Source organism: Hyperolius riggenbachi, chromosome 2 (assembly GCF_040937935.1).
Source record: "Hyperolius riggenbachi isolate aHypRig1 chromosome 2, aHypRig1.pri, whole genome shotgun sequence".
Lineage (NCBI taxonomy): Eukaryota > Metazoa > Chordata > Amphibia > Anura > Hyperoliidae > Hyperolius > Hyperolius riggenbachi.
The window spans coordinates 77,040,309-77,066,758 of record NC_090647.1 but is presented as its reverse complement, the minus strand read 5'-3'; the positions used below and the strand labels follow the sequence as shown (position 1 = coordinate 77,066,758).

Genomic DNA, 26,450 nt, shown 5'->3' with positions numbered 1-26,450 from the left:
GCCCACTTTGTATTTAAGTTTGACACCCCTGCTCTAGTGTGAGCACTCACGTAGCTTAACATTAGCAAGAGCTTTTAGGCCTGGTGCACACCAAAAACCGCTAGCAGATCCGCAAAATGCTAGCAGATTTTGAAACGCTTTTTCTTCTTTTTCTGTAGCGTTTCAGCTAGTATTTTGCGGTTTTGTGAAGCGTTTTTGGTGTAGTAGATTTCATGTATTGTTACAGTAAAGCTGTTACTGAACAGCTACTGTAACAAAAACCGCCTGGCAAACCGCTCTGATCTGCCGTTTTCAGAGCGGTTTGCGTTTTTCCTATACTTAACATTGAGGCAGAAACGCATCAGCAATCCAAAATCTGCTGCAGCCCGGGAGTATGCGTTTCTGCAAAACGCCTCCCGCTCTGGTGTGCACCAGCCCATTGAAATACATTACCCTAGCGGATCCGCACCCGCAGGCGGATCGCAAACCGCAGCGGAAACGCTCTGGTGTGCACTAGGCCTTAAAGAGGATCTGTTACAATAAAAAAAAATTCCGTGGGGGGGGGGGGGGGTTGGCTGGGGGAGTTTGGGGGGTGTTACTCACCTTGGGAGGGGGAAGCCTCTGGATCCTAATGAGGCTTCCCCTGTCTTCCATTGCATGGTCTTTCACTGCCCCTCCGAACAGTGGGCATGTAAATATTTACCTTCCCGACTCCAGCGCAGGCGCAGTAGTGGGTCTCGGCTCCGAAATAGGTGGACATAGCTGATCCAAGTCGGTCTGCTCTACTGTGCAGCAGGGCTGTGGAGTCAGAGTCGGACCAATTTTTGGGTACCTGGAGTCGGAGTCGGGAAAAAATGCACAGACTTCGACTCCTAATTAATTTAAATTGTAATTAAAATAGAAAATATGATAAAATGTTCTATTTCACAGATTATAGTCATCATATATAATTTATATATACAGTAATAGCTCTGCTTAGTCCACAAAAATGAAATAAACCAATCAAAAAATAATTACTTGTGCTGCTTCAATAAAGCAGTCCCCATATTTTTAAAGTCAGATATACATATCTGATTGTGACTGTATATATGATCTGTACACAGGAATCTCTTATATATGTTACGGCCAAAACCAGAAATCGGCCAATTCTAGAATTGGCCGGCCGTTTCTAGAACTGGCCGATTTGACGTCGGCCAAAGTCCAAAATGCTGTGAATTTCTGACATTGGCCGGCCAGTTCTAGAACCGGCCAAAGTCAGTCGGCCAAAGTCCAAAACATACAAATCCCAGCACCATGAATGGAACTTCCTCTCTGCTCTGAAAGATACAGCATAAAAATCTTTTTTTAAGAAAAGCATTTCTTAGTTACAGCTGATACAAATCCTGCAATAAATCTGCAGTGTGTCTACGTCCTGCTTTCTTGGTAGCAGACATATTATTAACATCCTGTGCTTTTAAATTAGCTGCTCTGCTGTGGCAGTCAGGTGACACAGGGGAGAGATCAAATTACAGTGGTGATTAGTCAAAGATGAGGGGGATGCATGGCTGGGGGTGCTTTGCATGGCTGTGGGTGCTTTGCTGGGGGCTGTGCATGGCTGTGGGTGCTTTGCTGGGGGGGGGATGCATGGCTGGGGTTGCTTTGCATGGCTGGGGGGCTTTTCTGGGTGCTGTGCATGGCTGGGGGGTGTTTGCTGGGTGCTTTGCATGGCTGTGGGTGCTTTGCTAGGGGGCTGTGCATGGCTGGGGGGGGGGGGGGTGTTTGCTGGGTGCCTTGCATGGCTGTGGATGCTTTGCTGGGGGGGGGGATGCATGGCTGGGGGTGCTTTGCATGGCTGGGGGGCTTTTCTGGGGGCTGTGCATGGCTGTGGGTGCTTTGCTGGGGGGGCGGCATGTGATTAGTGACAGAGGAAGGGGAATTAGGCTAAACTCTCTAAATTAGACAGGCGAAGCTCTCTAAATACATACAGGGTGCTTTTCTGTTTTCCTTTTACCCTGTCCAAGAGTTCAGGTCCACGACGTGAAGAGCTGTGAGGGCGGAGGTGGAATCAGCTGCAGCCGGCAGCATACAGGCCAGCCCCGGGTCCCTGCAAGAGAGGTGTGAGGAGGACTTAGGGGAAGGCAGCAGCAGCCAGGGACACAGCGGGGACAGCGCGTACTTGAGCGCTGAGCAGAGCCGGGATAGATGGAGCGGCTGTGCGGGGAAAACGAAGGCTGCAACCGGCAGCATACAGGCCAGCCCCGGGTCCATGCAGGAGAGGGGTGAGGAGGACGACTACGGGGAAGGCGGCGGCAGCAGCAGGGACACAGCGGGGAACTGCAGCTGAGCAGAGGGACGCTTGCAGCAGTGGGGAGAGGTGCGCTTTGGGACTTGGCCGGCCAAGTTAGGTCACACCGCTTTCTGGCCGGCCAAAGTCCGAAATTCATGCGCGTTTCTTACTTTGGCCGCATTAGCTGGCCACTTCGCATTCTGACCGGCCAGAACCCGAAGTGGCCAGACTTCGGGTTCTGGCCGTAACATATATACTAAATAACTTCTATGCTGCAGTGTTCTCCCCAGGCTCTTTTAGCTGGGTGTTCCACCCGGCTAGTTTTGGTGACCACCCGGCTGTCATTGGCTCACCTCCTCTGTGTAACTCTGCTCACAGCATAGGAGAAGCACCGGCCCTGCTTTCTTTCGTTGTGCCCCACCCAGCTGATTTTTCATGCCACCCGGCTGGAAAAAAATTCTGGGGAGAACACTGTGCTGTAAGAATAAAGCCTGATGTGTAGCTGTGTCACTAAGGGCCAGTGCACACCAAAAACCTCTAGCAGATCTGCTAACACTAGAGGTTTTTGAAGCAGATTTTCAGAGTGATTCTAGGCATGTTTAGGGCCCATTCACACTAGAGCGTTTTGCCAGCGATTTTGGCAAAGCGCTCAAGCACTAGCGCTTTTTAAAGTGCTAGTGCAATGATACCCCATGGGCCCGTTTTCACATTGGCAATTTGCGTTAAAAATCGGCGGCGATTAACGCAAATCGCCAAACGCAAACATGTAGCATGCACTATTTTCAGGCGATTTCCCGGCGACCGCGTTTTAGTGCTATAGAAGCGTTAAACCCGATCGTGGAAAAATCGCTGCAGTATCCAGTGATTTTTTTCCGCGTTAAATTGCGGAATATTCACTCCCGCACTCCCGCAAAACTCCGGCGGTAATCGGCAACGTTTTGCGCTTTTAAGTGTGAATGGGCCTTTAGAAAGGTTTTCTAAACATGCCTAGCGTTTTTTGGAGCGTTTTTGTGTACCAGATTTCAAATATTGTTACAGTAAGGCCCCATTCACACTTACAAAATGCAAAACGCTGGCGATTTTTGGCAGCGTTTTGCAGGAGTGATTTTTCCGCGATTTCACTTGGAAAAATCACTGAACGCTGTGGCGATTTTGCCGCGATCGCGTTTAGCGCTTCTTTAGCACTGAAACGCAATCGTCGGGAAATCGCCTGAAAATGGTGCAGGTGACGCGTTTGCGTTTTTGCCTGTTTTTGGGCGATTTGCGGCGATTAGCGCAAATCGCCCAAGTAAGACAGGGCCCATAGGGTTTCATTACGCTATCGCTTTTAAAAGCGCTAGCGTTTTTCCGAAATTGCGGCAAAACGCTCTAGTGTGAATGGGGCATTAAGCTGTTACTGAACAGCTTCTGTAGCAAAAATGCCTGGAAAACCGCTCAGATCTAGCATTTTTTCAGAGCGGTTTTCCACTTCCCTATACTTTAACATTGAGGCAGAAACACCTCAGAAATCTAAAAAATGCTGCAGCCCCCGAGTTTGCGTTTGTGGAAAAAACAAACCGCTCTGGTGTGCACCATTCCATTCACTTTCATTAGCCAAGCGGTTTTCCGGTGTGCACCAGCCCTAATAGAGATGGTCAAGAGATGGAAATAATTCTGCGCTGATGATGGTTTATGCAAATGTATGCACTCCCTTTGCTCATGAAATCAAATAATTTGATATGTTGTTAAAATTTGGCTTGATGATTACGAATTAAAGGGTACCTGAAATGGATGAAAAGAAACGTTTTATACAGACCTGGAGCTTCCTCCAGCCCCCTTCAAGCTAATTAGTCCCTTGCTGTCCTCCTCCGCCACCTGGATCTTCAGCTATGAGTCCCAGTAATGAAGCCAGTCAGCGCAGTCCGACCATCTGCCGCTCCCACAGCCAGGAGCATTCTGCACCTGCGCAATCGTGCTGCACTGGTGTAGTATGCTCCTGGCGGTGGAGTGTGTGCATGCGCACTATGCCCGACTGGCTCAAGTACCTGGACTCCTAGCAGAATATCCAGGTGGGGGTGGAGGACAGCGAGGGACTGATTAGCCTGAAGGGGGCTGGAGGAAGCCTCAAGTGTGTATAAAACTTTAATTTCATCTGTCTCAGGTTTACTTTAAGTTACACAGTAGTACTATACTCTACATATGCACTCCTCACGGAGTTCCAGGGAATCCACTGAGAATGTTGTGCACATTGAACACAGAGGTGTTGTCTATCACCCATAATCCATGTTCAGATTGTGCATGAAGAATGTGTAATAGAGGAAGAATCTCCTTATTCCCCTGCAGAGTACCTGCACATCACTGTTACATGTACCCACAGTTACATTGCCTAGGGCCTGATAGATGTTCTTTGTTCCGGTCTGTACCTTCTACAAGTACTCTTACCAAGGACTAGTTTTAGTCTATGACTAAAGGTAATAAATATGGTAGTCTACATATCCTTCTCAATTCAGTTGTCTTTTAAAATTCCTAAGCGTTGGCAGTTAAGAGATGAATGTCATGTTACATACTTTCAATCAACGAGATTGTAATATGCAAATTAGAGGAGTCGGAGTCGGTGGAATCCTAAACTGAGGAGTCGGAATCAGAGTTGGTGGATTTTTGTACCGACTCCACAGCCCTGCTGCAAACGTTTTCTATTCCGATTTTCCCCACCATCTGCCTGTCGCTTAGCCGTCCTGGATGCAACAGGTGCGTCGTTACACATTTCATTTCATTTGCATAGTGTGCCTTATCTAAGTTTGGACAGCTTGCAGCAGTTTTTCGGACATGATGCGTGTTCTCTGTATCACTTCCATTGTGCTGCTGTGGAGAATTGCACACATATTGTCATTGCTCATGGTGTCTGAAAATCTGCAGGCAAGCATGGTTTTATAATTGCTGTTTGAACTTAAAATTTACTTTAGGGCTGGTGCACACCAAGAGCGGTTCTGAACGTTTTTTTAAAACGCTTGCAGGGGGAAAACCACTTGGCTAATGAATGTGAATGGGATGGTGCACACCAGAGCGTTTCGTTTTTCTCCCAAACACAAACTTGGTTTCTGCAGCATTTTTGTGGTTTACTAAGGCATTTCTGCCTCAATGTTAAAGTATAGGAAAGTGGAAAAACGCTCTGAAAAGCGCTAGAGCAGAGCGGTTTTCCAGGCGTTTTTGTTACAGAAGCTGTTCAGTTACAGCTTTACTGTGACAAAATATAAAATCTGCTACACAAAAACGCTCCAAAAAACGCAAGGCATGTTTAAAAAATCTCTCTAAACATGCCTGGAATTCCTCTGAAAAACAGCTTCAAAAACTGCTAGCGTTTGTCCACTGGCCCTTAATCAGTATGATCGCTTTAATATTTTCATGTTCCATTTTGACTTCAGTTGGGCTCTAAACAACAATAGTTAGGGTGGTAAATAAATGAATTATTTTTTTAAAAAAAGTATCCTCCTGCTTGCACAGCCGTTCCTCCATTATCCCCCTCCATAATCCGTCTGACTGGCAAGTCGCCCGGACACTGTGCATGCACAGTAGCAATTGTTTCTTACTGCACAAGCGTAGAATGCTACTGGCTACAGGAGTGCATCAGAGGAGGCACCAATGAGTCGTGCATCCAGCGTTGGAAGAGGAGACTGGAGGAACTGCAGAGTGCAGGATGATGGAGAGGGACCTGAAAGACTGGCTGGCTCTAAAAATTCCCAGGTAAATAAATGGGCATTTAATTTTTGATTCAAAGTATACCTGAGATGGTTCACTAGCCCCTATTTATACTTACCTGGGGCTTCCTCAAGCTCCATGAGCACCGTGGCCTAACTCACCGTCCTTTTCTGCCCCTCCGTACTGCCGCTATGCCCCTCTGTTCTGACGGGCAGTCGCGGGCTTCTGCCACACACGCACTCCTCGTCGCGCTCCTGCGGTCTGGATCGTTCTGTGCCTGCGCAGTAGTACTGGGGCGGGGCAGGGTTGCCACCTCATCCCTTTAAATACCAGTACATCTGAGTTATACAGGTTCTGGGGCTACTCACACATAATCAGTGCCTAAACTGCATCTAGCTAGCCACAAAGCATGTATAATTTATATGTCCCGGTATTTAAAGGGATGATGTGGCAACTGTAGGGCGGGGGCGCACGCATGCACAGAAGCCCACGACTGGCTGCGACTGACCCGATTACCAGGAGATGTAATGTAGGGCCAGAATGGAGGGCCCACAGAAGACGGCGAGGGAAGCCATGGTGATCATTGGGATGGAGGAAGCCCCAGGTAAATATAAATAAGGGCGACTGTACCATCTCGGGTACACTTTAACATTCACTTTAAAGGACACCTAAACTGAGAGGGATATGGAAGCTGCCATATTTATTTCCTTTTAAACAATACCAGTTGCCTGGAAGTCCTGCTGCTCCTCTGCCTTTAAAACTTTTAGCCATAGACCCTGAACAAGCATGCAGATCAGATATTTCTTACTGAAGTTTGATCTGATTAGCTTCATGCTTGTTCCTGGTGTGTGATTCACACACTACTACAGTCAAAGAGATCAGCAAGAGTGCAAGACAACCGGTAACGCTTATAAGGGAATAAATATTTTGTATACTTCAGAAAAGGAAAGGACCTGGATACAGTATATCAGACAGTCAATACTAACTGTTACTATTGTGCTCTGCGTCCCAATTATGCCTCCACGCTAAAGGCTTGCAATACAACGTGGTAGGAAAAAAGTACATGTGGGCACCAACTGTTAGTTGCAGGATTTACTCCAATAGTTGTAACATGACTACAGTTGACAGTAAAGCCTAGTACACACTAGCAATTTTGATTGGCCAATGATTGGTCAATTTTACTACCTCCATGTAGTATGAGGGCCAAACAGATTTTCAATTCTATGCAGATTATATAGGTAAATGGTCATACTACATGGAGGTGGTAAAATTGAACAATGATTGGCCAATCAATATTGCTAGTGTGTACTAGCCTTAAGAGATTGTATACATCACTATTCCTGGACCGCTGCATAGCACATAAAGACAAGATAGCCAACAATTGTTTTGTGCTATTCCTGCATCATCACAGACCTACTTGGCTCCATGGCGGGGAGAAAAGCTTGCCACCATTCTAGGAGGCTTGACATTTATCAGATCGGTTCTCAATGTGTGGTACGCGTACCCCAGGGGGTACTTCTGATGGTTCCAGGGGGTACAGCGCCTGCGCGAGCGGCACTGTCAATCACCGCCACGTTGTCCGCGCTGTGCTGCGCAGGCGCAGAAAAAAAGGGCAGCGTGAACGAGCCCTTATAGTTTTAGAAAATGATAAAACTTATTTAAACTAAGCCAAATTAGTATTTTATGTAATTAAAAGCAATAGTAAATGCTTGTAAGAACCAATTATCATGTACTACGATTATATATTTGTACAGGGGTACTTGTGATAATGTTTACCATGCTAGGGGGTACTTGGTGAATAGAGGGGTTTAAAAGGGGTACATACCAATACAATGTTGTGAAACGCTGCTTTAATCCACTGATTTTGGCATACTGCACCTTTAAGAGTGTGTAGGAAGTACTCAGATTACATCTACTACTCTCCTCCCTACCAGGAACTGCTCTGCTATCATCAGGCTGAGTTCTCTCTGTTACTAGCGCAACTTATCCCAACAGACAGCAGGTAAGGGGACAGTGCTGCTAGAATGCTTCACTCTCTAATTGACTGCAAGTCATAAAACTCATTTGCATATGTCTGTAATTAGAAATGAGAATAGATGGCTTTTGCATGTGAGGCTGACGGAAGAGTTGATACACACCCTGCTCCCTGCATTCTGTATCGTCACTATACAGCAGGTGCTGGAGGGAAGGGACAATGAGTTTGTGTACCGATTTCAGCAGAAGTGGCATGAGTCACACTGGCATGGCCCGCAGTGGGAAGTCCCTATATATAGGCATGCTCCGCAGGTACAGAAGTCTGTATATATAGGCATCTATGGTGGAGGTTGATAGTAGACTGTGTATACTGTATAAGCATCAGCAGACATAGGGTCATTTTGTATGTCTAAGCATCCCTGATGGAGACAGCATTCTGTATATACAGGCATCCCTGATAGAGACCGCAGTCTGTATATACAGGCAGGCATCCCTGATGGGGACAGCATTCTGGATATACAGGCATCCCTGATGGAGACAGCATTCTGTATATACAGGCATCCCTGATAGAGACCGCAGTCTGTATATACAGGCAGGCATCCCTGATGGAGACAGCATTCTGTATATACAGGCAGGCATCCCTGATGGAGACAGCATTCTGTATATACAGGCATCCCTGATAGAGACCGCAGTCTGTATATACAGGCATCCCTGATAGGGACCGCAGTCTGTATATACAGGCAGGCATCCCTGATGGAGACAGCATTCTGTATATACAGGCATCCCTGATGGAGACAGCAGTACAAGCACTGATATTAGTGGGATCAGTCTGAGGGCTGGTTCACACTCAGAGTGCAAATCGCGATTTTGTGATTTTGCCGCAATTTGCGATTGTGATCGCCTCCAAAATGCTGTATGCAGCCTGTTTGCCATTTAAAGGGAACCTAAATTGAGAAGGATATGGATTTTTCCTTTTAAAATAATACCAGTTGCCGGACTCTGCTGATCCCGTGTATCTAATACATTTAGCCACAGCCCCTCAACAAGCATGCACATCAGGTGCTCTGACTGAAGTCAGACTGCATTAGCTGTATGCTTGCTTCAGGTGTGTGATTCAGCCACTCAGGGGCGTCGCTAGCCCTGTTTTAGGGGGGCACGTGCCCCCAATCTGTCCTGGGGTGCCACGGATCTCCGCCCGGCCGCCCCCTCTGTCAAGACTCAGCGGCTCCCTCCAGCCGCCACGTCACTGACAGTCTCAGACCTCAGGATCAGGCGGCGAGCCGGCGACCAATCGTGCGGGCGCTAGGACCCAGCGCCCGCACTGATATGCGGAAGTGACATCACTTCCGCATATCGAGCGGGTGCGTCCAGCGCCCGCTCGTACATCTGGTCGGGTCGCCGCTGATCCTGAGGTCTGCTGAGAGGTAGGGGGGGGGGGAGCGGCGGCGGCGGCTAGAGGGGGGCCTCCCTGTCACTCACTCACTCACTCACTCACTCCCTAAAGGGGCTCCCTGGCACGCACTCACTCCCTAAAGGGGCTCCCCCTGGCACTCACTCACTCCCTAAAGGTGCTCCCTGGCAGTCACTCACTCCCTAAAGGGGCTCCCTGTCACTCACTCACTCCCTAAAGGGGCTCCCTGGCACTCACTCACTCCCTAAAGGGGCTCCCTGGCACTCACTCACTCCCTAAAGGGGCTCCCTGGCACTCACTCACTCCCTAAAGGGGCTCCCTGGCACTCACTCACTCCCTAAAGGGGCTCCCTGGCACTCACTCACTCCCTAAAGGGGCTCCCTGTCACTCACTCACTCCCTAAAGGGGCTCCCTGGCACGCACTCACTCCCTAAAGGGGCTCCCCTGGCACTCACTCACTCCCTAAAGGTGCTCCCTGGCACTCACTCACTCCCTAAAGGTGCTCCCTGGCACTCACTCACTCCCTAAAGGGGCTCCCTGTCACTCACTCACTCCCTAAAGGGGCTCCCTGGCACTCACTCACTCCCTAAAGGGGCTCCCTGGCACTCACTCACTCCCTAAAGGGGCTCCCTGGCACGCACCCACTCCCTAAAGGGGCTCCCTGGCACGCACTCACTCCCTAAAGGGGCTCCCTGGCACGCACCCACTCCCTAAAGGGGCTCCCTGTCACTCACTCACTGCCTAAAGGGGCTCCCTGTCACTCACTCACTCCCTAAAGGGGCTCCCTGTCACTCACTCACTCCCTAAAGGGGCTCCCCTGGCACTCACTCACTCCCTAAAGGGGCTCCCTGGCACGCACTCACTCCCTAAAGGGGCTCCCTGTCACTCACTCACTCCCTAAAGGGGCTCCCCTGGCACTCACTCACTCCCTAAAGGGGCTCCCTGGCACGCACCCACTCCCTAAAGGGGCTCCCTGGCACGCACCCACTCCCTAAAGGGGCTCCCTGGCACGCACCAACTCCCTAAAGGGGCTCCCTGGCACGCACCCACTCCCTAAAGGGGCTCCCTGGCACGCACTCACTCCCTAAAGGGGCTCCCTGTCACTCACTCACTGCCTAAAGGGGCTCCCTGTCACTCACTCACTCCCTAAAGGGGCTCCCTGTCACTCACTCACTCCCTAAAGGGGCTCCCCTGGCACTCACTCACTCCCTAAAGGGGCTTCCTGGCACTCACTCACTCCCTAAAGGGGCTCCCTGGCACGCACTCACTCCCTAAAGGGGCTCCCTGGCACGCACTCACTCCCTAAAGGGGCTCCCTGGCACTCATTCACTCCCTAAAGGGGCTCCCTGTCACTCACTCACTCCCTAAAGGGGCTCCCTGTCACTCACTCACTCCCTAAAGGGGCTCCCTGTCACTCACTCCCTCCCTAAAGGGGCTCCCTGTCACTCACTCCCTCCCTAAAGGGGCTCCCTGTCACTCACTCCCTCCCTAAAGGGGCTCCCTGTCACTCACTCACTCCCTAAAGGGGCTCCCTGGCACGCACTCACTCCCTAAAGGGGTTCCCTGGCACGCACTCACTGCCTAAAGGGGCTCCCTGTCACTCACTCACTGCCTAAAGGGGCTCCCTGTCACTCACTCACTGCCTAAAGGGGCTCCCTGTCACTCACTCACTGCCTAAAGGGGCTCCCTGTCACTCACTCACTGCCTAAAGGGGCTCCCTGTCACTCACTCACTGCCTAAAGGGGCTCCCTGTCACTCACTCCCTAAAGGGCCTCCCTGTCACTCAATCACTCCCTAAAGGGGCTCCCTGGCACGCACTCACTCCCTAAAGGGCCTCTCTGTCACTCACTCACTCCCTAAAGGGGCTCCCTGGCATGCACTCACTCACTAAAGGGGCTCCCTGGCACTCACTCACTTCCTAAAGGGGCTCCCTGTCATTCACTCACTCCCTAAAGGGCCTCCCTGTCACTCACTCCCTAAAGGGGCTCCCTGTCACTCACTCACTACCTAAAGGTGCTCCCTGTCACTCACTATCGGGGTCCCTGTCACTCACTACCTAACTGGAGGCGCCTGTCACTCACTAGCTAACCTGGGGGTCCCTGTCACTCACTACCTAACTTGGGGGGCTACCATATTAAGGGGGCATTCTGCCTATTTATGTGAAATGCTGTCTATTTATGTGACTCATGACTGCTGAATTTGTCTTGTTGGGGGCCTCATGATTGCTGAATTTGTCTTGTTGGGGGCCTCATGATTTGTTGGGGGCCTCATGATTGCTGAATTTGTCTTGTTGGGGGCCTCATGATTTGTTGGGGGCCTCATGATTGCTGAATTTGTCTTGTTGGGGGCCTCATGATTTGTTGGGGGCCTCATGATTGCTGAATTTGTCTTGTTGGGGGCCTCATGATTTGTTGGAGGCCTCATGATTGCTGAATTTGTCTTGTTGGGGGCCTCATGATTTGTTGGGGGCCTCATGATTGCTGAATATGTCTTGTTGGGGGTCACATGATTGCTAACTGCGAGACTATGGGAAAAGCTGAATCCTTATCATATGAGACAATAGCATTAAACCTACTTTTTTAGCGTTTTAAAACAGAAAATAAAACTGGCAGGTTCTAAAAAATTGAATACATTTTTCAGGAGTAGGATGGATGAAATTGTTTATCTTCACAGTTTATTTTCAACTTGGATTTTCCATAATGTTCATGTATGAGTTAAAACGTTTGTACAGTATTTAGTTTAAATTGCTGTTGCCACTTTGCGATAGATAAGTGACTTTTGGGTTGCAGTTTGGGCACTCGGCCTCCAAAAGGTTCGCCACCACTGTCCTAATCTGATGGTTCACCATTGCTAGGTTCATGTAAATTTGTCTCCACCCGTTACCACACCTATATTCTGGTCCATGGCCCACCAATTTTTTGGTGCGGCGCGATAATCACGCCGCACAACGTGATCGTCATATTTTTGGCACGCTAGCTGCAGTGTGCTGAATTCTGCTGCCTACAGTATGTACAGTATACGCTGTTCTCTAGTGCTTGCACTGTGTGCTGATTTACCTCCAGTGTGTACAGTGTAAGGTGTTACTCTGTGCCTTTATTGATTGTAAACCAGCTGTATTGTATGCTGATCCCTGCTACTTTCAGTATGTACAGTATTAGCTGTAAAGCCTGGTACACACATACAATTTTGATTAGCCAATTTTAGCTCTGTTCATAAAATTCATTGTCTGTTGGCCCACTTACTGCACGGGGGTGGGAAAATTGGGGGTCAGTGATTGACCAATCAAAATTGTATGTGCGTATACATCTTTGATCTATGCCTATACTGATTGTAAATGATCTAAATAAAGGACAGGGGGCTCCGTCCAATATTTCGATGGGCAGGCCCGTTATCCGTAGCTTACACCGCTGCTAAGGTGATGTACATTTGGCCCCACCCATGGCCACGCCCACTCACCTCATGGCCACGCCCATTTTTTGTCGCGGTGCACTGACATCAGGGGGATCAGTCTGTGTATGCAAGCACTGACATCAGGGGGATCAGTCTGTGTATGCAAGCACTGACATCAGGGGGATCAGTCTGTGTATGCAAGCACTGACATCATTGGGATCAGTCTGTGTATGCAATCACTGACATCAGGGGGATCAGTCTGTGTATACAAGCACTGACATCAGGGGGATCAGTCTGTGTATACAAGCACTGACATCATTGGGATCAGTCTGTGTATGCAAGCACTGACATCAGGGGGATCAGTCTGTGTATACAAGCACTGACATCATTGGGATCAGTCTGTGTATGCAAGCACTGACATCATTGGGATCAGTCTGTGTGTGCAAGCACTGACATCAGGGGGATCAGTCTGTGTATGCAAGCACTGACATCAGGGGGATCAGTCTGTGTATACAAGCACTGACATCAGGGGGATCAGTCTGTGTATACAAGCACTGACATCAGGGGGATCAGTCTGTGTATACAAGCACTGACATCATTGGGAGCAGTCTGTGTATGCAAGCACTGACATCAGGGGGATCAGTCTGTGTATACAAGCACTAACATCATTGGGATCAGTCTGTGTATACAAGCACTGACATCAGGGGGATCAGTCTGTGTATACAAGCACTGACATCAGGGGGATCAGTCTGTATACAAGCACTGACATCAGGGGGATAAGTCAGTGTATGCAAGCACTGACATCAGTTCTGTGTATACAAGCACTGACATCAGGGGGACCGGCCTGTGTATACAAGCAGGGGGACTGGCCTGTGTATACAAGCACTGACATCAGGGGGACCGGCCTGTGTATACAAGCACTGACATCAGGGGGACCGGCCTGTGTATACAAGCACTGACATCAGGGGGACCGGCCTGTGTATACAAGCACTGACATCAGGGGGACCGGCCTGTGTATACAAGCACTGATATCAGGCCTGTGTATACAAGCACTGACATCAGGCCTGTGTATACAAGCACTGACATCAGGGGGACCGGCCTGTGTATACAAGCACTGACATCAGGGGGACCGGCCTGTGTATACAAGCACTGACATCAGGGGGACCGGTCTGTGTATACAAGCACTGACATCAGGGGGACCGGTCTGTGTATACAAGCACTGACATCAGGGGGACCGGTCTGTGTATACAAGCACTGACATCAGGGGGACTGGCCTGTGTATACAAGCACTGACATCGGGGGGACCGGCCTGTGTATACAAGCGCTGACATCGGGGGGATCAGTCTGTGTATACTAGCGCTGACATCGGGGGGACCGGTCTGTGTATACAAGCACTGACATCTGGGGGACCGGTCTGTGTATACAAGCACTGACATCGGGGGGACCGGCCTGTGTATACAAGCACTGACATCGGGGGGATCAGTCTGTGTATACTAGCGCTGACATCAGGGGGACCGGTCTGTGTATACAAGCACTGACATCGGGGGGACCGGTCTGTGTATACAAGCACTGACATCGGGGGGATCAGTCTGTGTATACTAGCGCTGACATCGGGGGGACCGGTCTGTGTATACAAGCACTGACATCGGGGGGACCGGTCTGTGTATACAAGCACTGACATCTGGGGGACCGGTCTGTGTATACAAGCACTGACATCAGGGGGACCGGTCTGTGTATACAAGCACTGACATCGGGGGGACCGGCCTGTGTATACAAGCGCTGACATCGGGGGGATCAGTCTGTGTATACTAGCGCTGACATCGGGGGGACCGGTCTGTGTATACAAGCACTGACATCGGGGGGACCGGTCTGTGTATACAAGCACTGACATCGGGGGGACCGGTCTGTGTATACAAGCACTGACATCGGGGGGACCGGTCTGTGTATACAAGCACTGACATCGGGGGGATCAGTCTGTGTATACTAGCGCTGACATCAGGGGGATCAGTCTGTGTATACTAGCGCTGACATCAGGGGAATCAGTCTGTGTATACAAGCACTGACATCAGGGGATCAGTCTGTGTATACAAGCACTGACATCAGGGGGATAAGTCAGTGTATGCAAGCACTGACATCAGTTCTGTGTATACAAGCACTGACATCAGGGGGACCGGTCTGTGTATACAAGCACTGACATCGGGGGGACCGGTCTGTGTATACAAGCACTGACATCGGGGGGATCAGTCTGTGTATACTAGCGCTGACATCAGGGGGATCAGTCTGTGTATACTAGCACTGACATCAGGGGAATCAGTCTGTGTATACAAGCACTGACATCAGGGGATCAGTCTGTGTATACAAGCACTGACATCAGGGGGATCAGTCTATGTATGCAATCACTGACATCAGGGGGATCAGTCTGTGTATACTAGCGCTGACATCAGGGGAATCAGTCTGTGTATACAAGCACTGACATCAGGGGGATCAGTCTGAGCATACAAGCGCTGACATCAGGGGATCAGTCTGTGTATACAAGCACTGACATCAGGGGGATCAGTCTGAGCATACAAGCAAGCACAGACATTAGGATCAGTCTGTGCATACAAGCAGTGACATCAGTGATATCAGTCTGTGTATACAAGCACTGACATCAGGGGAATCAGTCTGTGTATACAAGCACTGACATCAGGGGATCAGTCTGTGTATACAAGCACTGACATCAGGGGATCAGTCTGTATACAAGCACTGACATCAGGGGGATCAGTCTGAGCATACAAGCAAGCACAGACATTGGGATCAGTCTGTGCATACAAGCAGTGACATCAGGGGAATCAGTCTGTATACAAGCCATGACATTATTGAGATTAGTCTGAACATACAAGCACTGACATCATGAGGTCAGTCTGTGTATATGTTACGACCAGAACCCGAAGTCTGGCCACTTCGGGATCTGGCCAGTCAAAACGCGAAGTGGCCGTGCACCTGCAGCCAATGTTAGAAATGAAGTCAATTCCTGGTTCCAAGGGGCGTTAAATGAATGAATCCCCCCCCCCCCACCCCCCGACAGCAATGTAACAGATTAAGCCACCTCTTCGGCTCTGCCTCCTCTCCTCCCCGTGCCCCTCCCCTATGCAACTTAGGCAGCCGGGGACACACGTGTCCCCCCCGAGTCGTTCGTAGCGTCAGGGAAGCAGAACTGGGAGGCTGCAGACATTACTTCTGCCAGCACCCGCTCTGCAAGAACGAATTGCAGGATTCCCTCCCGCTACAAGCGACCCTGGGGCACAAAGCTGCATAGGAGAGGGGCAAGGGGAGGAGGCAGAGCTGAAGAGGCGGCTTCATTTGTTACATTGCCGCCAGGGGAGAATTCATTCAGCGGGAGCCAGGAATTCTTTTCATTTCTAACATTGGCCGCAGGTGCACGGCCACTTCGCGTTTTGACTGGCCAGAATCCGAAGTGGCCAGACTTTGGGTTCTGGCCTTAACGTATACAAGCACTGACATCAGGGGGACCAGTCTGTGTATACAAGCCATAACATCAGTGGGATCCGTCAATAAACAGCAGCACTAAAGTAGGATCATGTGTACAAAGACATCTCATAAGTAGAGATTTTCAATGCAATTCTAATATGTCCTGCTTGAATACAAATTGTGCACTGCTTGCAATTGGCACAATTCCAAGCTTCATATAATCGGCATACAATTTGCATGCAAGCCAAAAGTACTAGTATCTCATTGTGCTCATTGATCATCTCTGCTCACAAGTAAATAGACAAGTGGAAAAGAGAAGATGACATGATGCAAATGCCTAGGTAGCCTCCCATCAATCCGTTGCCCCCAGATCTTACTTTTTGCAGTATTGTCTGTGGTGAAAAGTGGTTTCTGCCTGTTGGTTCTCCTGTGATAGTCTAGCTCAGTGATGCCTAACCTTGTCTCCAGCTGTGACACAACTACAAATCCCATCATGCGTCTGCCTCCCCGAGTTATGCTTAGAGCTGTCACAGTATTGCAGTGCCTCATGGGACTTGTAGTTCCACCACAGCTGGTGTGCCAAGGTTAGCCATCACTGGTGTAGCTGGTACAGTGGCCTTTCCTTCCACCGCCTGTCTTGCAGCCCCACTTCTCATGCTGTTGGTCCTACTCTACATGAACATGACCTAACAGTTTCCCTTTCCGCTGTTCTCAACTTCATAATCGCACCTTTAAAGAAAAACATTTCTTTGTTACAGCTGATACAAATCCTGCAATAAATCTGCAGTGTATCTACATCCTGCTTTCATGGAAGCAGATATATTGTTAAAATCCTGTGCTTTCAAATTAACCTCTCTGCCGCGACAGTCAGCTGACAGCTGAGGGATTAAATTACAACTTGTGATTAGACACAGATGAGGGGGAATTAGACAGGCTAATCTCTCTAAATACATACAGGGTGCATTTCTCTATGTTTTCCCTCTGTCCTGTGCAAGCGTTCAGGTCCACTTTAAAGGGAACCTGTAGTGAGTCATATGGAGGCTCAGGGGAGGACTGGCCAGGGGGGAAGGGGGGAAATTTCCCCCCAGGCTGCCTCTCATTTAATGATTTAGGGCTGGTGCAGGGCCTGCTGCATTCAGGTTTTTGTATAAGGCAATGTGAACCACTAGGCTGGCTTAGGGAAATAAAAGCACAATTACAGAGCAATTAGAGCTCAAGCAAGCTGGTAAATGTACACAGTACGATGCAGAGCAGAGGCCTGCCTGCAGGGTCCGTAAAAAAAAATCATCTGTCTGCTCTCTCACAATCATAGCTCCCAACTGTCCCTCTTTTAAAGAAACAGTTCCTCTTTGGACATAAGTGTGTGTGAGGAGGGGGCGGGGAGCCTTGGGGAATTACGGTGGCCATACATCTGTTGACTTGGCGATCAACCAACTGTTTTGATAATTACTATCAAATTGAATGAAAATTGGTGCTGCCACAAGCATGCCCAATCGACGATTTGACTGATTTCAGGTGGAAATTGGTGAAATCTGAGATTCTGGAAAACTCAGGCCGATGTGGTTGCGTCATCCCTCCAAATGTATGTGACCCCCGGTGCCTGTGCAGTTATACTTTACCTGTCCCGCTGTCCTGCAAGTGTCCTTAATGTATTTTCTCAATGGCGCCCCACGTGACTACTGGCATATAGCATGTGGGGTGCGTGTGTGACGTCATTTGGGCTGAGGCTGCCATGAAAAAGGGCCTCTAGTTTGTGTTTTCCACCCAGGCCGAAAGGTCCCAGTCCTCCCCTGTGGAGGCCGGCATATTTATTTCCTTTGAAACAATACCATTTGCCTGGCAGCCCTGTTGATCCTCTGCCTCTTAATCTAATTTCACACTCAAGAGTCAAGACTAAGGCAGTCAAAAATCCGGTGTGTGTTCAGCCGTCCACAATAAACGACCACCGCTTGGCTAGCGATCTGCTCGACAGATCAGCTTAGCCAGGCAATGGCCAGTTGCTTTGTCTGCGCCAGTCGCCCTACCTATCAAATAGTCCGGCCTAGCAATGTTGCCCGAGAGATCAGGTTCCGCAACATCAGTCAGCCTGTGTGTACCGACCATAATACTTTTAGCTATAAACCCTGAACAAGCATGCGGATCAGGTGCTCTGACTCAAGTCTGACAAGGTGTGTGATGCTGACAATCCCAATGCCAGAAAGATCAGTAGGACTGCCAGGCAACCAGGAAATAAATATGGCAGCGTGCATATCCCTCTCACTTCAGGTTCCCTTTAGGCCCCTTGCACACGTGCATGCTGCTTACCGCGTTACTCTTCCTCGTCGCGTCCCTGTTGCAAGGGCCATACAAGTCTATGGAGACTTGCACACTACACATGATGTAAGAATCCAAATTGCCGCAAAAATCCAAATCGCCGCAATACCGGTGCAAAGGCTGCATGGATTTGGCAGTAATGCAAGTCAATGGCCAACGCAATAAGGGCTTGTTCACACGAAGACAAAGTATAGGGAAATCGTGAAGTGCTTTGAAAAGCGATTTGCCCTGCAATTTTAAGAATACAGTGGTTTGCAAAAGTATTCAAGTTTGAAGTATTTCCACATTTTGTCATATTACTGCCACAAACATGAATCAATTTTATTGGAATTCCACGTGAAAGACCAATACAAAGTGGTGTACACGTGAGAAGTGAAACGAAAATCATACACGATTCCAAACGTTTTTTTTTACAAATAAATGACTGCAAAGTGGGGTGTGCATAATTATTCAGCCCCCTTTGGTCAGAGTGCCGTCAGTTGCCCATAGACATTGCCTGATGAGTGCTAATGACTAAATAGAGTGCACCTCTGTGTAATCTAATGTCAGTACAAATACAGCTGCTCTGTGACGGCCTCAGAGGTTGTCTAAGAGAATATTGGGAGCAACAACACCATGAAGTCCAAAGAACACACCAGACAGGTCAGGGATAAGGTTATTGAGAAATTTAAAGCCGGCTTAGGCTACAAAAAGATTTCCAAAGCCTTGAACATCCCACGGAGCACTGTTCAAGCGATCATTCAGAAATGGAAGGAGTATGGCACAACTGTAAACCTACCAAGACAAGGCCGTCCACCTAAACTCACAGGCCGAACAAGGAGAGCGCTGATCAGAAATGCAGTCAAGAGGCCCATGGTGACTCTGGACGAGCTGCAGAGATCTACAGCTCAGGTGGGGGAATCTGTCCATAGGACAACTATTAGTCGTGCACTGTACAAAGTTGGCTTTTATGGAAGAGTGGCAAGAAGAAAGGCATTGTTAACAGAAAAGCATAAGAAGTCCCGGTTTGCAGTTTGCCACAAGCCATGTGGGGGACACAGCAACCATGTGGAAGAAGATGCTCTGGTCAGACGAGACAAAAATTGAACTTTTTGGCCAAAATGCAAAACACTATGGCCCATATGCAATTCACTTTTTCACCTGAGTTTTCTCCTAGGTGAAATTTTCAAACTTGTCAATAAAATGCCTTTTATAAACCACCAACAAGCATACAAATACTTAAAAAAATTTTTATAGTACTTTTTCACCTACTGTTTTGTACTTTTTCTATTGCAAAATCCTAAAAAATTGTTATAAATCGAAGATGAAAAATTATCTCCTGAGAAAACTCAGGTGAAAAAGTGAATTGCATATGGCCCTATGTGTGGCGGAAAACTAACACTGCACATCACTCTGAACACACCATCCTCACTGTCAAATATGGTGGTGGCAGCAACAGGCTCTGGGGGTGCTTCTCTTCAGCAGGGACAGGGAAGCTGGTCAGAGTTGATGGGAAGATGGATGGATCCAAATACAGGGCAATCTTGGAAGAAAACCTCTTGGAGTCTGCAAAAGACTTGAGACTGGGACGGAGGTTCACGTTCCAGCAGGACAATGACTCTAAACATAAAGCCAGGGCAACAATGGAATGGTTTAAAACAAAACATATCTATGTGTTAGAATGGCCCAGTCAAAGTCTAGATCTAAATCCAATCGAGAATCTGTGGCAAGATCTGAAAACTGCTGTTCACAAACGCTGTCCATCTAATCTGACTGAGCTGGAGCTGTTTTGCAAAGAAGAATGGGCAAGGATTTCAGTCTCTAGATGTGCAAAGCTGGTAGAGACATACCCTAAAAGACTGGCAGCTGTAATTGCAGCAAAAGGTGGTTCTACAAAGTATTGACTCAGGGGGCCGAATTTAATTACGCACACCCCACTTTGCAGTTATTTATTTGTAAAAAAATGTTTGGAATGATGTATGATTTTCGATTCACTTCTCACGTGTACACCACTTTGTATTGGTCTTTCACGTGGAATTCCAATAAAATTGCTTCATGTTTGTGACAGTAATATGACAAAATAGGGAAAACTTCAAGAGGGCCGAATACTTTTGCAAACCACTGTAAATACCAGGGCTGTGGAGTCGGTCCAAAAATCCACCGACTCCGACTCCTCAGTTTAGGATTCCACCGACTCCGACTCCACGACTCCGACTCCTCTAATTTGCATATTACAATTTTGTTGATTAAAAGTATGTAACATGAAATTCGTCTCTTAACTGCCAACGCTTAGGAATTTTACAAGACAACTGAAGTGAGAAGGATATGTAGACTACTATATTTATTCCCTTTAGACTAAAACTAGTCCTTGGTAAGAGTACTTGTAAAAGGTACAAACCGGAACAAAGAACATCTATCAGGCCCTAGGCAATGTAAGTGTGGGTACATGTAAGAATGATGTGCAGGTACTCTGCAGGGGAATGAGGAGATTGTAAACAGACAACACCTCTGTGTTCAATGTGCACAGCATTCTCAGTGGAATCCCTGCAGCTCTGTGGGGAGTGCATATGTAGAGTATAGTACTACTGTGTAACAAAGTAAACCTGAGACAGATGAAATTAAAGTTTTATACATACCTGGGGCTTCCTCCAGCCGCCTTCAGGATAATCAGTCCCTCGTTGTCCTCATCCGCCACCTGGATCCTCTGCTTTGAGTCCAGGTACTCTAGCCAGTCAGGCGTAGTGCACATGCACACACTCCGCCGCCAGGAGCATACTACACCTGTGCAGCACTATTGCGCAGGTGCAGAATGTTCCTGGCTGTGGGAGCGGCATGCGGCCGGACAGCGCTGACTGGCTGAATTACCAGGACTTATAGCAGAAGATCCGGGTGGTGGAGGACAGCGAGGGACTGATTAGCCTGAAGGGGGCTGGAGGAAGCCCCAGGTATGTATAAAACTTTACTTTTCATCCGTCTCAGTTACCCTTTAATTTGTAGTCACCAAACCAAATTTTAACAACATATCAAATTATTTGATTTCATCAGCAAAGGGAGTGCATACATTTGCATAAATCAGCATCAATGCAGAATTATTTCCATCTTGTTGACCATCTTTATTAGTGACACAGCTACACATCAGGCTTTATTCTTACAGCATAGATGTTATTTAGTATATATAAGAGATTCCTGTGTACACATCATATAAACAGTCACAATCAGATATGTATATCTGACCTTAAAAATACGGGGACTGCTTTATTGAAGCAGCACAAGTAACTAATTTTGATTGGTTTATTTCATTTTTGTGGACTAAGCACAGCTATTACTGTATATATACATTATTTTTCATGACTATTATCTGAGAAATAGAACATTTTATCATATTTTCTATTTTAATTACAGTTACAAATTCATTAGGAGTCGGAGTCGGTGCATTTTTTCCCTTCTCCGACTCCGACTCCAGGCACCCAAAATTGCCAGACTCCACGACTCCGACTCCACGACTCCGACTCCGACTCCACAGCCCTGGTAAATACAGTGGGCTTGATTCACAAAGCGGTGCTAACCTAGTTAGCACGCCTAAAAACTTTTGGGTGTGATAAGAATTGCACTAAGTAGGTTAGCACCACTTTGAGGGAAAAACTCGAGCGCAAAGTTTTGCGTGCGCAAAAGTCCGGTGCGCGCAAAGCGTCGCATAGGGTTTAATGGCGTTGCGCGCATAAACTTTGCGCGTGAGTTTATTTTATCACGCCTAAACGAAGTGATAATGGGCTTTTCACCAGCGTGCTAACAGTTAGCACGGCTTTGTGAATCAAGCCCATTGTATTTATTCAGTTCCAGGTCAAAGAGTTCACTTCCCGAGTGTCGTCAGGAAGAAAAAGAAAACGCTGGACAAAAGCCCTTAGAAAAGTCCTTAACAAAGCGCAAATCGCTCTGAACGCGCAGGGAAAATCGATTTCAATCGCACTTGCGATTGCACTAGGGATTTATAATGTGAACTAGGCCTAAGTGTGCAGGATGTGCGACAGTGTGCATGTGTGGGCCCATGGGAATCCCAGTAGCGCACTTCCCGCCCAGCAGGGAGGACATCACTAGCTGGGGTGCGGCACTATGCATTTGACCCTGTCGCCACACCGTGGCACGGGGTCATATGAGTCTGATTTGTGAGATGATCGCACTGCTAATATTAGTTGTGTAACCGGCCTTAATGTGACATCGGGGGTCTGTGTCACCACATACAAATTTAAATACAGAAGGACAAATGCACACAGTCATCCGGAAACACATGAATTTGCATGAGACAAAGGTTGTCTGTTTAGGTTGCCATAGTGATGGGTTGTTATGGTATTTGCCCTTTATATGTGCAGCACATGGATGTGCATGATACACATAGCACACGTCAATTTTATGTGCATTTATGCAAGCAGTGTAATGCCTGGTACACCCCATGCAATTTTTCATCAGATAGATGGGTCAATAGATAATTTCCAAAAGATTTTTTTTCTGATCACTTATATCGGACCTGTCGGAGATTATCTATTCGACCCATCTATCCGACAGGAAATTGCATGGTGTGTACCAGGCTTAAAGTGAACCTCCAGACTAAAAATCTACTCCGCAGCACTGAAAAGGCTTGGTGTTTCTTTAACAGTTTCACAGCATCAGAAGTTTGTTTTTCTTGCATAAGCCTTATTTTTAGCTGTACAAAAGCTAAGCTCCCGCCCCTTCAAGGAAAACTGCCCAGGCATTTTTCCCCTGATGGTGTGCAAGGCATGATGGGATTTCCTATGTTATTTACGTTGCCTAGCAACTGGGAGAGGTGATCAGGACACAGGACAGTTGAAACTGTGTCTCATGCTCCCTGTCACCTCCTTTCAACCAAAAAGATGGCTGCCCTCATGAAATCAAACATTTGCCTGTTCTTTTAAAACACGGTGGGTAAGAGATTATATTACTTATCTATTTTAATTAACATAACTAATGTAACTTAAAGGGACACTTAAGCCAGAAAAAAAATGTTTTACTCACCTGGGGCTTCTACCAGCCCCCTGCAGCAGTCCTGTGCCCTCGCAGCCACTCACTTATCCTCTGGTCCCCCGCTGCCAGCTATTTTCGTTTTTGCCGACAGGTCCGGCGGAATGGCCACGCGTATCTTTTTCCGCATTCCCAACTGTAATTAGCGCTATTGCGGGTCGCAACGCGTACAAAAATACGTGCGTTCGTAATGCGGCAACGCGTATTTTTGTATGCGTTACGGACCATAATAGTGCTAATTACAGTTGGGAATGCGGAAAAAGCTCCGCGTGGCCAGTCCTGACGGGCCTGTCGGCAAAAACGAAACTAGCTAGCAGTGGGGGACCAGAGGATTAGTGAGTGGCTGCGAGGGCACAGGACTGCTGCAGGGGGCTGGTAGAAGCCCCGGGTGAGTAAAACTTTTTTTTTTTTTTTTCTGACTTTAGGTTCACTTTAATGACAGTATGTTTATTTAGGCTGAATTTACTCTTTAACATGTATTCACACAGTGCAACATGTGATATACATAATGGCATGCTTTGGTAGCATAACGTTCCTCACATAAATGGCGTAAGGAGTGTTATACAAGTAAAGCACATTGTGTAGTTTTTCATGTTTTTATTGTGTTATAGAAGAGAACAAACAAAAAGTAGAGGAAGTCTCCAACTCAACTGACACATCAGTAATTACTTTTTACAATCACAGCAATATAGTTAGCAGCAGCAGCATGTGAGTCAAAGTACAAAACAGTGTCATAGCATCACAACAGAACACACAACCTGTTAGGAGCAGGAAAAACTAACAACTGACTCAAACATAATCCAAATCCGGGGGATTGGTGTCAAGGTTTGTAGTATTGGTAACTGACTCAAGACAATTAAAGTGAACCCGAAGTGAGAGTGATATGGAGCCTATCATATTTATTTCCTTTTAGGCTGCTTTTACAGTGGGACATTACAGGCGCACACTGGAGCAGCCTGTAACGCAGCCCAACTCACAGTAATGAAAAATCAATGGGCTGTTCACAGTGCCCACGTTGCGTTACATTGTAACGCTGCACATTATTTGAAAGTGCAGCATGCTGTGCGTGCTACGCGGCTTTAGCACATGCTCAGTATTGTGTTTTGTTTTTTTATTTTGAGTAGGAGAGGAGGAGGGGAGAGTCCACTATTGTTAGCCACATGGCTAATTAATAGTGATGGGAAGTTCATTGAAAAGAGCCGGACTTCCTTTCCTATCTGTCTCCCTGGCAGCACGACTACGGGTCAGCTCCGCCCCCTGACCCCTACAGGACTGGTCTGTATAAATTTCTCGGCCCTGCCCCAGTCCAGTGCTTTTTTTTCTTCCGTCCGCCCACAGGACTGGTCACTTGGTTAATATATGACTAACTCTTTCCTTTTTTGTTTTTTAGGTTAAAATTGCGATTTTTCTTTTGCCCTACCTGCGGTGTCTTCACAGCACCGCTAGATGATTCTAAAGGGATCAGTGCGGATGTTTCTCCCACCTTTCTGCTGGCCTTTATGGGGAGACTTGATTCGGGGCCAAGTGCTGTAAAGCGGCGCGTCATTTGACTGGGCAGCGGCGTGTTATGCGCCTCACGCATAGACACACTGGAACGCTTTGGTTGGTTAATCAGTTGGGAAAAGAGCAAGCTACAACCCACACAGGTTCTCATATTCCTGGGAGCAGAGCTAGACACGCTACAAAACGCAGTGAGTTTACCGCAAGACAAGGTCCAGTCGATAAGGCACAAGACATCACAGGTGATGCAGGTCCAGTCGTTATCGGCAAAACAGTGCCTATCTATCATAGGTACCCTGATGGCGACAATACCAATGGTGAAATGGGCCAAGTGGAATACGAGAATATTCCAGAAGACGTTCCTAGATCAGTGGGATGGAGTCGATCTTCAGCAGACAATACAGATCCTTCCAAATATGAAAAAGGAATTGAAATGGTGGACGATCGCAGGAAATCTTACAAATCATCACAGACTAGTCCCGGACAAACCTATAACCATCACCACGGATGCCAGTTTATGGGGCTGGGGAGCGCATCTAGGAGACACATATGGCCAGGGCAGATGGAGTATACATCCACGAGACATCCCTGCAAACATATTGGAGATCAGAGCAGCATTCAGAGCCTTAATATTCTTTTCCAGGGAGATAGCGAACAAGAGTGTACTACTCAGGATGGACAATACCATGGCAGTGGCATACCTGCAAAACCAGGGGGGAACCCGCAGTTGGACTCTGCTAAGGGAGATAGCACCAATTATGACATGGGCACTGCAGAATGTGACCTCCCTACAGGCAATACATATCCCGGGAGTTCAGAATTATGTAGCAGACTCCCTCAGCCGACAATGGGTGGACAACAAAGAATGGGAGCTGAGCCCACAGGTCTTCAGTATGATATGCCAGGAATGGGGACGACCACAGGTGGACATCATGGCAACCCCGAAGAACGCAAAATGCCCGGTATTCTACTCGAGATACAGGTACCGACAGGCAGCGGAATGGGATGCCCTATCGGTACCATGGAACTTCGAACTGGGCTACATCTTTCCTCCAATCCCTTTAATTCAGCAGGTCCTGAAGAAAGTTCAGCAGGAGGCAGCAACTGTCATCATGATAGCACCAGACTGGCCGCGCAGGCCATGGTTCCCGCTACTGCAGAGACTTATCATAGCACCTCCAATGAAACTTCCATGCCCTCGGACCTTGTAATCCAGGGGAGGATCGTACATCCAGATCCGCACATTTTCAGTTTGACGGCTTGAAAACTGAGAGGTCGACCCTAGCACAGTTAGGATGCTCAACACAGGTCATAGACACACTATTAAAATCAAGGAAGAGTACAACAAACTCAACATACCACCACACATGGAGGAAGTTCATACAATTAATGACAGAAAGAGGTCTTCAGATAACAACGGTGGAGGTGAACACATTGCTAGATTTCCTACAAGAAGGC

At 47.9% G+C, this 26,450-nt stretch overlaps 1 protein-coding gene across 3 annotated transcripts in view; it reads left to right on the top strand.

Moving 5' to 3' along the window:
- The window catches only part of PARP4 (poly(ADP-ribose) polymerase family member 4), a 291,746-nt gene that overhangs the window by 1,410 nt on the left and 263,886 nt on the right, over window positions 1-26,450 (top strand). For all 3 annotated transcript variants that reach the window (XM_068266936.1, XM_068266937.1, XM_068266935.1), the window contains exon 2: window positions 7,855-7,922. The gene's annotated coding sequence lies outside the window, so the exon portion shown is untranslated. The remainder of the gene's footprint in view (window positions 1-7,854; window positions 7,923-26,450) is intronic.